Here is a 14,371-nt window from a genome sequence, read left to right as displayed (position 1 = left end):
GACAACATGCCTTCAGCTGGCTCTAGTAGAATAGAGTTAGCATTTCCCTGCCTCATACGTGTGAGGCAAAATTCAGCAATGTTTGTGAAATGCTTAGATACTATGGGAATGTGAACCATCTGAATGACTGCAAGTAAAACACTGGCCCCTACAGACCTGAAACTGATGGTGAAGCCTTGGACACGAGAAAACTTTGGTTCATTGCGTTCTCTGTCTGTGGCACACAATAGTTTAGTCTCCTGGGGTCTTCAATACTTTACTTTAGTCTAATCCAGGCTATTGGGCTCAATCGGTGGGATTTGGTGGCCTGTGATGTGCAGGAGGTCAAACCAGATAATCTGGTGGCTCCTTCTGGCCTTAAACTCTATGACCCATGATGATAAACTGTGTACAGCCACACACGTGCTAAAGCAAAGAGCTCCACATTATGTTTTTAAGCAGATACTCCCTCCATGATAGATAACTGTCTCGTCTTCATTCTTGGGGGTAGGGGCTGGACCTAAGCAGATGAAAATTTTTTCATAACCTTTTAACAGTCCTTGCTAACAACGGGATACAGTTTGCTTGAAAGAGGTTATATGAGCCACCCTGGATCAATACTGAGTGTTTCCATTCATATGCCTTAAGGCAGGTCAGAACTTAAGAGATGTTATAGAACAATAATTCCCTCCACTGTGGGAATTACTGGGTGAATTTTTCTGGCCTATGTTATGCAGGAAGCCAGACTAGATTATCAGAGTAATTTTGGCTGTAAAATGGATTAATCCATTTCTTTGTGTAATATTGCCCCTCCCCCCTGTAATGTGGCACACCTTGATTGTGATTTAATTGATGCTATTACAACTCACAGGCTGATAAGCACTTGCCAGTATTCAGAACCTTCCATTCCCACACATTACAAGCACTTTTCATTCCCCACACTGTCATCTGAAGCAGTTTTTAAACCTGAAGGACAATGGCAGGGGAGAAAAAAGTCTTACTGTTGATTTCAATCTAATAGCCTCCTTTGGTGCAATCAATGACTTGGGAGATAAAGGAATACAGCAGACAGAGTATATTTGGATCACTGACAGGCATTCAGTTTAGTGCCACATAAGAAAACTCAAACAAATACTGGATTAGTACCAAATAGTTAAAGCATACCAAAGCATGGATTAAAAATGGACTGTCAGCCCTCCAACAAGGAGCAAATGGAGAACCCAGAGGCAGGAGTACTGAGATTCAGTGCTGGACTAGTTCCTGTCTGTCTGTGGAGGAATGTCTAGCAGTGTGGTTGCTCCATCCTTCAAAAGGTTGCAGTGTTTGCTTTTCCTCGGATGCCAGCTCGTGAAGGGAGGGGAGGTTGCAGGACCACAGCCATCTACAAGCATGCCTGACCCTCTTTTGGGATGTCCAGCATCTCTGGTGGTGCAGTGAGTGTCTTGGCCTTTCTCCCGACCCTGGCACTCACACATATTCATGCACTGCCAGAATATGATCCTAAATATAAAGTCACACTCGTGGGGAGAGGAGAATAGAGCTCACAAAAAGCTTTGTGAACCTGGGGCCAATGTAATTTCACAGCAAAGTCGGATGGTACTCAAGGTTTTGTGAAACCAGGGGGATCTTGTAATCTTCAGCTGTTTCATAGAATCATAGAATATCCGGGTTGGAAGGGACCTCAGGAGGTCATCTAGTCCAAGCCCCTGCTCAAAGCAGGACCAATCCCCAACTAAATCATCCCAGCCAGGGCTTTGTCAAGCCTGACCTTAAAGACTTCTAAGGAAGGAGTTTCATGGGAGTATTGGTATTCATTCACACCCGGGACAAAATCTCAGGGGGTGGTGAGGTGAAATTAACTACTCACAGCTCAAAATCTAAGGAAAGGTTCCAGCGAGACCTTTTAACTTGACGTAACTGAGTTTTCCACAGCACACACCCAGACTAGGAGAAACGCTTTGGAAAGCAGGACGTCTGAGGCCAGGTCTACATTACAGACCATTGCTGGCATAGCTTTGTCAGTCAGATGAGTAAAGAGGTGTGATACCTGGCTGGCAGCTCTGCTGGCAGAAATCATAGTGTAGACACAGCTATATTGGCAAAGCTGTGCTTTTACAGGTATACCTTGTTTCTCTTGGATGGATAGAGAGTTTTTCTATGCTGGTACAAAGTGAAGTTGTGCTGGTGTAGCTGCGTCCACACTGGGAGTGCTTTGCTGGTATAGTATATTGGTATTCCTATACCAATAAAGTGCTCCTGGTGTAGACATGATCTTGGAAGGACCAAGGGGTGATAGCACATAAACTATATGATCTCACTGAGCTGCCATTACAAAATGGACAATGGTATGCTCTAATGTGTTTACAGAGGGATTCTATATACAACCAGAGGCATTATAGTGCCACTCCACATGGTCCTGCTGCCCCTTGAATACTGCATGAAATTCTGGTCTTACGGAAGATGTTGCAGAGAAAGACAACAAAAATAATGTAGCATCTCAAAGATAAAATCTGAGAGACAAAGGACAGTAGAGATAGGAACTCCTAGGTAAACCACCACCAAGAACAAAGGTTTGTGTCTAGATTAGCAGTCAACACTCACTTAACTCAAGTTAACTGGCAATCAATTAAATTGCTTTATCACACATCCAGAAATTGTTGTCTAAACAAGACCTCAGTGTTACAGAGGCCTTGTCTTCCCTAGGAAAAAGGAGTGTCCGTAACTCAAGTGATTTAACATGAGGCAAAATCCTAGTGGAAGGCAAGGCAGTGTGTAGTTTCCTCACGAGTTGGCAAGTAAAAGTAAGCCCTAGGCTTCCCTCCCGTCCCCCCATAGTCTTTAACTCAATCAGCTAACTTGTGTTAGCTGGAAACCAAAATAAGCTATGCTGGTCTAAGGCACGATAATACTGGGATAACTTCTACAGTAGGCCTTTTACTGGTCCGCTATGTCAGCAAAAAAAACACTTCATAGTTACTGGTAAAACGTGTAAGTGTAGGCCCACCCTGAGACATGGTCTCCAGACCTCAAATCATTCTCGTAGGTCTTTTCTGAACCCTTTCCATTTTTCAACATTCTTCTTTGTGATAAGTAAAGGAGGCCTGCAAGGTTTTTCTCTGATTTTTTTTGAAACAATAAAAATAATTCGGGACTTGTCCCAAGAGAGCTGCGGGCGTGAAAGCCAAGCTACTGAAGAGCTCTTTGGCCTGACTGTTTGTTGTTGCCACCCATTTAATGTCAATACTTACTCAACACTGAGCAGAAAGTAAGCATTTGTTAAATGATTCAGCTCACCAGCCCCTTCCATTAAGATATTAAAACTCTTAATAAAGAGGCTTGGAGGCCCATAGGGGTTCTGCAGCAAAGCCAGGGTCTGAAATTCCTGATGTTTCCAATGTATAAAACAAGTAGGGGAAAAATCAATTTACAACGAGGATTCCAGGTCTGTTTTCTACCTCATAAAGAAGCAAAAGGGGCACAAGCCATTTGCAATCACCTTCAACTGTTTTGTCCAAGCACCTTTGCAAATGATGTTCTGAAATAACACCGGGATCTCCAGCTCATCCATCCAGCTCTGCAGAGAACATCGTGAAGGGCCAGCCCCACAGGCCTGGTCTACACAAGAAAAGGTTAGACTCCTCCAGGGAGCCATGAGCATGGGTGTGTACCTGACATGGTGCACAAACTCCCTGACACCTGTCCCTGGCGCACATCTGTATAGGGTGAGTCAGTTGCAGCCCCCTCTCCTGGCTCCTCCAGAACCTCTTACTGGAGGAGCCGGGAGAGGGGACTGAGGTTCTGGCTGCACTTCTCATCCATGGCCCCACAAAATTGCAAGACCTCCTCGTCAGCATCCTCCTGGCTATGGCCAAGATGGGCATCAAACATATCGGGAGGCAGATGGGGGTGTGTATGCTCTGTGACTGTGGGGCCTATTTCTGGTCCCTCCCCTGATCATGTCTCCAGGCAGAGTTCCTCGGGGCTGTGTCTACTAGCTCCTTAGACACCTTTGAGGGGCAGTGGGTACTGTCCAGGGCTCTCTGCTCAGTGGCCAGCTCTGGTTCCCTGGTTTTTAACCTTTGACCTTTCTCCCACACCCGTTTCCTGTTTAATTGTCCCACGTACTCACTTGTGAGCTGGGCCTATGGTCCCTCCACCTTAGTTGAGGAGCGGGAATTTAGTTTTGGGCAGACCTACACCCACCTGTCCCAATACCAGCAAATAGTACAAGAAAAGGTTGAAGGTAGAAAATGTAGCAAAAATTAAATAAAATAAAAAATCACACCCCTAATTGACATTATTGGCACTACATACCAGCAAAAGTATCTGATGTATTATTATGATTTATTATTTGTATTATCAGAGTGCCTAGGAGCCTAGTCATGAACCAGGACCGCGCTGTGCGAGGTGCTGTACAAACGCAGAACAAAGAGGCAGTCCCTGCCCTTGGGGGCTTAGAGTTGGCCTTATAAAGCACCTAAGCTATTTCCCAAAGTCTGGCTGATTCCGAGGGAGAGGGCTAGTGCACTGCCACAAAGACCTCTGTTGGGCACAGACAATTAGCTCAGAAGGGGGAGCGGGTGATGAGGTGGTACTTTGTCTGATGAGACCAAACTGAGCATGGTAGGACAGAGGAGGCCGCAGACCACTTAGCACAAAGCAGGAGAGCAGTACAATTCAGAGTAACGTGGATAGATAGGCATGGGGCAGTGGCAGACTGAGCTGAATGATGCTGAATCCAGATTAAACAACGGTGATGCTGGTGGGGCAGGGGGATCCTCTAGAGAAGGCGGTGTGGGTGTGTGGCGGGGACTTGCATTGGCATAAGTGCAGGCAGCATGATTTGCCCTCATATTTCGGATGTGGCCTGCTCGCTTATGCTAAATTCCAGCATTTACAGATCACTAGGATTGTATTTACTGCTGCTGAATACCATGCTAATGGCTTATAAATGTACCCCCTATTCTCTGTGGTGTCTTCCCTGATTAGTGTTTTGTTGCATATGGCTATCCAGGATCTAATCTGTTCCTTCTTTTGCTATGTTGCTGCCCCTATAACTATTTATACTTTTCTAAGTCTTCTGAATTTTTCAAAACCCACAAAGCAAAATTTTGATCTCAGTTCCACCGGAGTCAATCTGGACTAACTCTACTGACTTCAGGGCAGCTACTCTGCACTTACATTGGGGTCACTGAGATCAGAATCTGACCTATCTACTAACCAAGTTGCAGATCAAGATGCCAATGTAATTAGGTATAACTGAAGGCAGGGTTTGGACACCCACATGGTTCTGTGGGTTCATGCAAGCTTTGGGGGGAAACTTGGCTTTAACCTTTCTGTGCCCCAGTTTGAAATGGGTACAAGACTGCCTATCCCCCAGGAGGCCTGAGATGTTTCATTACTGTTAACAAAAGTGTAGGGATCCTTTGGGATCAGTACGGTAAATGAAATGTGCTATATCAGTGCAACACATTATTTCTGAATAGCGTTTTTTTCCCTCTCCAGTTACCTAACTGCTGTGACTATGGTATTTACAGAGTCACATTTAGGAAAATCTTTCATGAAATAAAAACTACAGAAAAGACAGCGCTGACATCCACGACTAATAATAACTTTAAACAGCATGTTTGGTTTTGCTTCTGGTATAAAGGAAAAGTTCTCTAAGTTGTTCAGAAGCTAAAAACAAAATTCAAAACACCAGAGGAACTGGGCTATGGAAATCTTTAACGACTTCTTCGCATAAGATCTGACAAGTAGCTCTGAAGTGCTGCCAAGACTTGAACTAGATTGTCTGTTTTTGTTGGTAAGACAAGCAAATAGATCCTTGCATAAAGAACTGCAGTTTACGAAATGTGAACAGCAGCCTTCATGTCAGAAACTTTCTCTTCGCTACGCAGCTAACTTGAGTGAGTTAGTTACAGCAGCCACACTGGGGCATGAATCAAAACCCTGCATGCAAGGAACCCCGATATCTGACAGTGGTTATAATCCAAACCTAGAGATGAATTTTGCAGATGGTCCTTTTTCTTTATAATGGGAATATCCAAGCCCTAGATTCTGAACAACCCCAAACTTCAGGGCATTAGAAATCCAGATGCAAACTTTGCAGTTTGAGACAATCCCTATTAAATATATTTTGCCACCACAGCTCTGGAATTAAGATATTGACATAGCCAGTACTGGAGAGTTTAATTGTGGCATTGTAACCTTCAGTCTCCCCCCCTAAGACTACAATTGCACATGCATTTGTTATCAATGAGCAAAATCTGGCTTACAAGTTCCTAACATAAGTACATTGTACATACATAGTATTACCAATTCCAAATGTTTAAAATAAGCAAACAAATAAATTAATTATAAAATCATGATTCAGTCCCCCAAATCATATTAGCTTAAAAATCATGAGATTTAAAAAATAGCAATGTTTGGGTTCTGTCCATCTGCCATTTATGCAGAGAAATTATATGTGTACCCTGAGAAAAAGAAGCATTTGAGGGTGATGTTGCAATAATTTTTTTAAAAAAATTGTATTTACTTAGACCGTCCACTCTTTAGGGCAGGGACCAACTTTTTGTTCTGGGTTTGTACAGCATATAGCACAGTGGGGCCCTGATCAGGAGCCATAAGGAGGAAGGATGGTTTTGTGGTTAAAACATGGGACTGGGGATTAGGCAATCCATGTTCCAGGCTTGTCTCTGTCACAGGCTTCCTGTGTGATTGTGGGCAAGTCACTTAATTGCTCTATACCTCAGTTTCCCTTTCTGTAAATGAGTATCATGGTAGATACTGCACTGGGCTGTTTTGAAGCTTAGAATGTGGTTCTTCTCTAAAAGGGCATTTTGGGCTTCTATGTTTATCATCTCACATAATTTTCATATTGAATTTGCTCAGTTTATAAATTTAAATAAAAGATTCTTCTTGGGATCCAAATGCAAAGGCAGATCCGTTCTGGAATGGGCATTGTTATAGAGTGGGCTGTCCCTTTAAGACTAGGTCTGGACCCTGCCCATCTCTGCACTGAGTTCTGACCCTTTAAGGAGAGGCTCTGTTGGAGTATAGGGCCAGAGGGATCAGGTGACTGCAACCTTGAAAGCAAGACCTGCTGGGAAATGACAGCAGAACTATATAAGGCCCCGTCTATGAGAGGCTAGACCTGTTGTGGGACTCTCTACTAGGAAAGCTAGGGAAGGAGTTGCTTGGGATTTCTTCAGGTAGGGTGCCTGTGTGGGGTTGGAAGAGCCTGGGGTGATAAGAACTCTGGGAAGCAGCTTGGAAGGGTTGTGCTAATGTAGCCAGGGGGATAGCCTAAAAGAGATGGGGGCTGTAGGAAATTACCCTGTGAGTAGGATAGTTTTAGATTGAAGGCACACAGCCCCTTCATGGTGTAGAGTTCATAGGCTGGGACCCCTAGAATGCTACTGTGACGTGCTGCTGGCATCACCTAGCACTGTGAGTCACTGAGTTATCTCCCTGCCTCAAGCAAGAGTGAACTTTGCTGGAGGTTAGATTTTGTGTCAACTCCCTGCCCCACCAGCTTGTCTTCCTCAAAGCTCTCCCAGCCCAAAGCTTGCCTAGCAGGTGACAATCAGTGAATTCCAGCCCCTGAACTCCTCAGAGATGTTTCTCTGCAATGCATAACCCCTAGCACTGTAGGTTCACTGAAGATATTAAGTTTGCTGCTCTTTTAAAGTACATTACAATTTAATAACTGGGGTAAACACAGCCTTCCCTTCAAACACGGCACTGAGTGGGTTTATAGTAAAAATAAAACAAGTTTATTAACAAAAGGACCTAGGTTACACTAAGGGATACCAAATAGAAGGAATAAAGATAGAAAGGGTTATACACAAACAAAAGTAATAATGTGCTTTGCAGTGGTTAAGACTTAACTCAACAAGCTACAATCTTCATTCAAGGTAGTTTTTCTTACCAATATTTCTTTCTAGCAAGGGCTGACTCATTCCTTAAAAGCACAAGATGCTGCTTTCTCTAGGTGAAAGATGCCAAAATGGCTTTCTGCCCCTGCTTGTGTATCTCAAAGTTTGTTGACCCTGTTTTGAGAGGCTTGTGCTGTTCTTCCCTTCCTGTGGACTTCCCAGCTCCCTGCTGATTTCTATGTAAATGGGGCTTCTATTGTTTTGATTCCCCCATGCTTAATTTACATAGAAGTCAGGTAGATAGCTGCCATCTCTCTGGGAGAAAACCTGCTTCTCTCCCTCAGTTTGGTCAGATGTTAAAGTAGAATATTAGTGAGTATCCATAATTCCTCATATAGCGTTAATATGACTATTTTATAATGATAATAATCACCAGATTGCATACAATACCTCAGATGACCCATTTTAGATACAGACTGATCACAGTGACTCGTGGTACACTGGGCTGGTCTGGCCAGCTGAAATATACTGCTGTATACTAGGAAGTCCCTTGCCATCTGGCTGTGGGGTGCTCTTAGGGTCACACCTCCCCCTTACAGAACTGCAGGAGGGTGAGCCACTGATCAGGACCCTCTTTCCTGGGCAGGGCATCTGCCATCATATTTTCTTTTTCTTTACCCCTTGTATGGAAAGTCTGTTATGTCTCCTTTGTCCGTTCAGTTTCCCAGACAGAAGGTCAGAGTATCCATAACTTCACCTACCATTTTACAAATATTTTACAGTGATATTAATGACCAGTGTGGCATTAGGTTTCAAACGATGTCACAAGTCACCTTTTACATAAATATCACAACACCAGAGTCTGAGGTGTAGTGAGTATGTCAGGCCTGACAGGAGTTGCTGGACTGGGTTCCCGCAGGACCCACTGCCATGATAGTGGGAGCGGGTAAAATGTACTTTGTTGTGGGCAGGATTGGGTGGGGAAAAAAGATTGCAGTAATATGTGGGGAAAATACTTTGAAACTTACATTTTAGTGAAGGATAGAAAAAGATTTGATGCCTATTATGACAGGAGTTAAAAGGGATTTTTTTTCATAGTTTAAGCAAGGTTTGTTTTAATCTTTTAGTGGTAAAATTGTGTCTGAATTCTGTTTGTTTATTTATTTATATAATATATATATTAAACATTGTATGTGTGTGTGTTTCGTAGTATGGAGAAATGTGTCTCTCTTGTGGGATTTGCAGGATCTTAGGGTTTTTGGGGGTGGGAGTGGGATGGAAAAAGCAAGAAACAATGCAGGAGTGGGTATTGCGAGACAGGGCAGAAGCAGGATTAAAAAAACAGTCTTGTGCAGGACTCTATTGCTGACACAGGAGTGAACCACCAGTGGGCCCTGTCACAGCCTCCTAGAGAAGTGGTGTGGAAACCCCTGTGACCAGGGGGGAAGGACTTCTCTGAGCTCTGTGTAGGCTGGAGAAGCAAAGGTGGTTTATTAAAGCCCTGCATGGAAAGATGAGACCTAGAGAGGACCCAGGATAAACTATTTTGTTTGGGACTCTTGTGTACCTCAGAAAAGGATGATCTCATGACTTTGTCTGGAGGGCCAAAGCACTAAACCCCAGTTGCAAACACATCATCTCATCCTACCAGCTGGGGGGAAACTGAAGCACTGGTACAACTTAGAATGGCTTACCTCATCCCAGTGCCCTCATACACACCAACAGTAATAATGATTCTGTGGGCCAAATCCTGTCTTCAGTGACACGGCTCTGGGTAACTCATTGCCTCACACAGGGATAAGTGAAGGCAGAGTTTAGTCCTGCCCCTGTATGTTAGTCAGAATAGAATCCAGCGCATGCTTCCATAGCTGCGTTGACTTTGCAGGGTTAGTAGGAGCTAAAAGCAATAGACCCTTTTTTCTGTCACATGATACAACGCTGAAAATGCACAGCATCAAGTTCCCTTAGGGAATAAAGATTTTTACATAGTCTTCAGAGTAGGACAGCACTGTAATTTGTTTGTGTGTAGCTAACCGTGGGGTCCTCGGGTGGAAAGCTGTCTTCTAGAACACAGCAAGTATTACTGTTTTTGCCCTTCTTTGACTCTTGTCTTTTATGAGCATTACATTCATTTTAAGAGCCTATTTGACCTCTGAAGATTGAAGTCATCTGTTGAGCCACTGGAAAAGATACAGTAGTGGCAGCATAAGCTTCTTTCATGCTGTCCTTCCTATGGACCTCATGTCTGTTCTGCATGGACCACACACAGACATGAGTGTGGCCAAGTTACCATGTCCATTTAGGCTGCTAAGGCTGCCATCTACATGGCTACCTATCTGCTAGTACAGTATTGAGCCCATCAACTCATTTTAGATGTAGCCATTGGCTGGATAGTAAAATGAGGCAACCGTACCATAACGTGCTATCCTGGGCAGACTGTACCTCGCTGAGAATGTCTCTGGCAACGTTTTATATGCATGTTACTGAATTGAAATGAAAATTGATCTGGCGGAATGTGAACCAATAGTGTGAAGGGGAAAGAACTTGGGAGGGGGTGTGCAAAGGTGGGCTTGTCGTCCCCCCTGCAGCCTGGGCTGCTGTAAGTTTACAGCAAATACTCTACATGGCCCAGTTGCCAATAATCCCCAAGGGGCAGTTATGGCAGCTGTCAATTGTGGTGTTCAGGGAAGCCCTGTCCTGGACCCTTTCTTGATGTCTTAAAATCCCACTTACCCTGTAGAAAAGGTGTGCCTTGTTCTCAGCGTCATTCAATGGAATTCATCCTGCAGGGAAAGCAGCTTGCTCTGGGGGCCTGATCCAAAGACTCACATTGACTTTGGGTCAGACCTCAGGGAAAGGGTTTTAAGGTCCCAGGAACATGCTGTCAACCTAAATGGCTTTTATTTTTGACTGTGGGAAACAAACAAAAAAGGGTAGGGTAAACTCTCCCTTACCCTTCTGTCCACACACCACTGAAGGCATCTCAACACAGCAGGAATGGGGTTTTGCAGTCTGAGGAACCAGAAAGGAGAGGGGTGCAACAGCCTTCCAGAAGAGGGGCAGATTGTGGAAATTAAAAGAGCTCACTCCCATGCTTAGCCCTTCTGGTCCCTCGGAGCATTCATTCTGCTACCAGGGACTCCCTTAGAGTAGCACAGAGCACTTTATACATCACGGCTGAATTTGGCCTATTGCCCCATAGGCTGACAGGTAGCTGCTTAATTGAAAGGTTGAGACACAGCCTCCCCACCCATTGCTTCTGTATCTGCTGCTGTATTAACTTCTAATAGTTCTGAAATGAAATATGCTCTGCAGATACCAAACCATATGGGGCTCGTTACTAGCACTGCCGGAAGCCTGCACTCTTGACATAGCGGATCATGAAGCATGGCCAAGGACGGGCATGTGAAAAAACCGTTGGGTGCCGGAGTTTGGTGCCAGAATGATCTGTCGACCCCATTGTTTTCCTGAGACAAATGTTCTTGTTGAATCGGTTGTTCTGGGTTTGATGGGACAATGTATGCAGAGTTACATCATGGCTGTAATGTGGCAATTGAACGACACAACCTAATATGGAATATTTCCCTGGTACTACTGTGAATTAGCATTCCCACAGATTTGTTCCATGGGGTTCATTGACTCTCAAGTGCTGAGGGAGGTGGGTCTGAGCTAAGGTGAGGCATCCAGGGATGCCTCTGACACAGCCTTGATCTCTGTGCCCTTAACCTCTGACTCAGTTTCCCCACTCATGAAAGGGGAGTGATATTACTTGCCTACCTACCAGGTGCTTCAAGGGTTAATTGAAGTGCTAAATGTTATAGTATCTGTACTAGTACCGGTACCTCAAAGTCTTACTGCTGATCTCTGCCTGGCTATTCTCCCCCACCTGCCCCCCATTCTTCCCCACACAACACACTTCCCCCTCTGTCTAACCTGTTCATCATGCTCCCATCACTATTGTGTCTGAACTGGCTCCTGGTGCACAGCTGCTGCCTGCTTCCTATACAGGGTGAGCAACCGAACCTGAAATAGCTTCCTGTGACTTCGAGCTGTCCAAGCAGCACTGCAGACTAGAATATGGCCAGCTGCCCAGGAAGTGGGCCTCGTGGCAGACTCTGAGGCAGCCCAGAGACCTGCTGCTAAAATGACCTCGTAGGAGGGCATGGCTGCACAAAGGAAAGGAGTGCGCAGAACGCTGGCTGTTTGCATGGCCAGGGTGATGAAGTCTCTGGGGAAACTATTGCAGTGGGATGGCTCAGATGGCTGTTATATATGTAAATGGTCTGAAGAAAAGCCCCAGAACTTTGGAGGGATTTACAACCTAGGATTTCAGTCAGATTTTGTGGTTCAGGTTTATCTCTAGTTACATGGAATCTCTGTGGAAGGAAGGCTCTACCTATATGCAGTCTCTCATTAATTTTCTGGGAGTTCTAGCTTCTAACCAATAATGTATACAGATGTGGCAAAACTTGCAGCATGACTTGAGCAGCTTCATCGTCATCATCAGCAAGCTGAACTCTTTGAAGTTTAGAGGAAGAAGCATGATTGCTGAGCTTTGACCAGACCTTTCCCCACTAGCAATGTGCTCTTTACCTATTGAGTGCCTTCTAGTGTTTGGTAATTACACACAAAGAATCAAGATGTTCCATCTACTTCTTTTGTAAAGAAGCAGAGCATCTCTTCTATTCATGCTCGAAATTATTTCCTTTAATTTTGTGACATCTTGGGTTATAAATCCTTATTGTTATGTGCAGTTAGTCAAAATAAATTAATTGTACTTCAGTGACACTAAAACCAGAATGCACAAGATCCCATGAAGCTAAATCTAAAAATCTGTTTGAGATGCACGGATCCATTTCAGCATGGCACTCTCGGTAAGGCTGCTGATAGAAACCACATTGCACAGTGCAAGAATTCTGTTCTCATGCTTCCAATGACTTGGTCACCTAAAATAGGCCATATAACTGTTAGTACTTTATATCAGAAATTAACCAGTTATTGATGGGATGGGAGAAAACTTCACCTATAGGCAGGTTATTCCAGAAATGCCTAACATGGAGTTTCTTGCACATTCTTCGGTATATCTGGCTGGACTAGATGGGCCATTGATTTGATCCAGGATGACAGTTCCTGTGTTTCTGTCCCTTTATTCTGCAAAGGCAGATGAGTACAAACAATTACTTTGCATATACCCTCTATAAATAGCTACGTGCCTAGATAAGAGGACATACAAATTAAATCCGCTTGTAATTATAAAAGAATATTTTATGGCACTAATCTACTATATGTTTTGAGGTACCCACCACAACATACATTAGGAGATAAAATATTAACATCTGATCATGGTGCTGTACAAAATGGGATGTGTAAGGTTGAAGTCTGTAAGGAAATTTGAATAATCTGAGAACCCACTCCAGAGTTGGGCCAGACTCTTACTTTCACATACTGTGATGCATTCAGATACCACAATGAAGATGCTTGGATGCCATGGCAGAGGGCTATTGTTACAATAGAACCCACCCACCTGTTCTTGAGACTCTAATGATTTAAGTCATTTGAGCAATGGCCCTAGCTCCTTGACCAGAGTCATGCTGAGAAGCTGATCTAGTTGGACTCGTTTTGGGAACTGGGAGTTTGGTTGATAGACTCACAGATGGCTTATATGCCTGGACAATATTAGCTTTAAATGCTTTCCAGAAAAGTCAAGGTCCTGATGGTTTGGGGGAAGGACTCCTGGAACCCTCTGTGGCTTCCAGGTGGTTAGTGGTCAACCAGGGATAACAGATGATAAACCCTTCCCTTGGGTTTTACTCCTCCCCTGTTGCTGTGTCCCTTTTCTTTTGCTCTTAACCTCCACTCCAAGTTATAGGTCTAGCTGGCATCAAGCCAACTGAGCCTTGGGGCTATGGTGTCTCTTGAGCTTTGATACCGTAATCTAGCCATGTTAGATGTGGTCCCTGCCTACTCATCTGACACTGCCTTGTCTGATCCTCCTGCTGTGGAGAGAGAAGGGACTTTGTTAAACTGACCCTGCCTCCTGCTCCCTGACTTTTCAGTCTCTCCAATTGTTCATGGACAAGGACAACCCTGTCTGCTTGAGAAGAGGGTGCCAGATTTGGCCACCCACATCAGACTGTAGCAATGCATCATCTTTTCCTCTGTTTCTGTCTTTGTTTGTGGGAGGGAGACAGGTTTCTAAACTAACATAACTTCAGCTTTGGAAGTTAATGGACAACTTGATTTGCAGTGTTTTAGCCATGTCAGTCCCAGGATATTAGAGAGACAAGGTGGGGGAGGTAATATCTTTTATTGGACCAACTTCTGTTGGTGAAAGAGACAAGCTTTCAAGCTAGAGCTTCTCTCACCAACGGAACTTGGTCCGATAAAAGATATTACGTCACTCACCTTGTTTCTCTAACATCTCTATTGCCACCTCCGTGACAGTGTCCTCAGAATCTTGTTGACCCATCAGTTGTGAACTCACCAATATTGTCACTGTAACCTAAGGAACAAAG

Source organism: Chelonia mydas, chromosome 11 (genome assembly GCF_015237465.2).
Source record: "Chelonia mydas isolate rCheMyd1 chromosome 11, rCheMyd1.pri.v2, whole genome shotgun sequence".
Classification (NCBI taxonomy): Eukaryota; Metazoa; Chordata; order Testudines; family Cheloniidae; genus Chelonia; species Chelonia mydas.
This window is presented reverse-complemented; position numbering follows the sequence as displayed.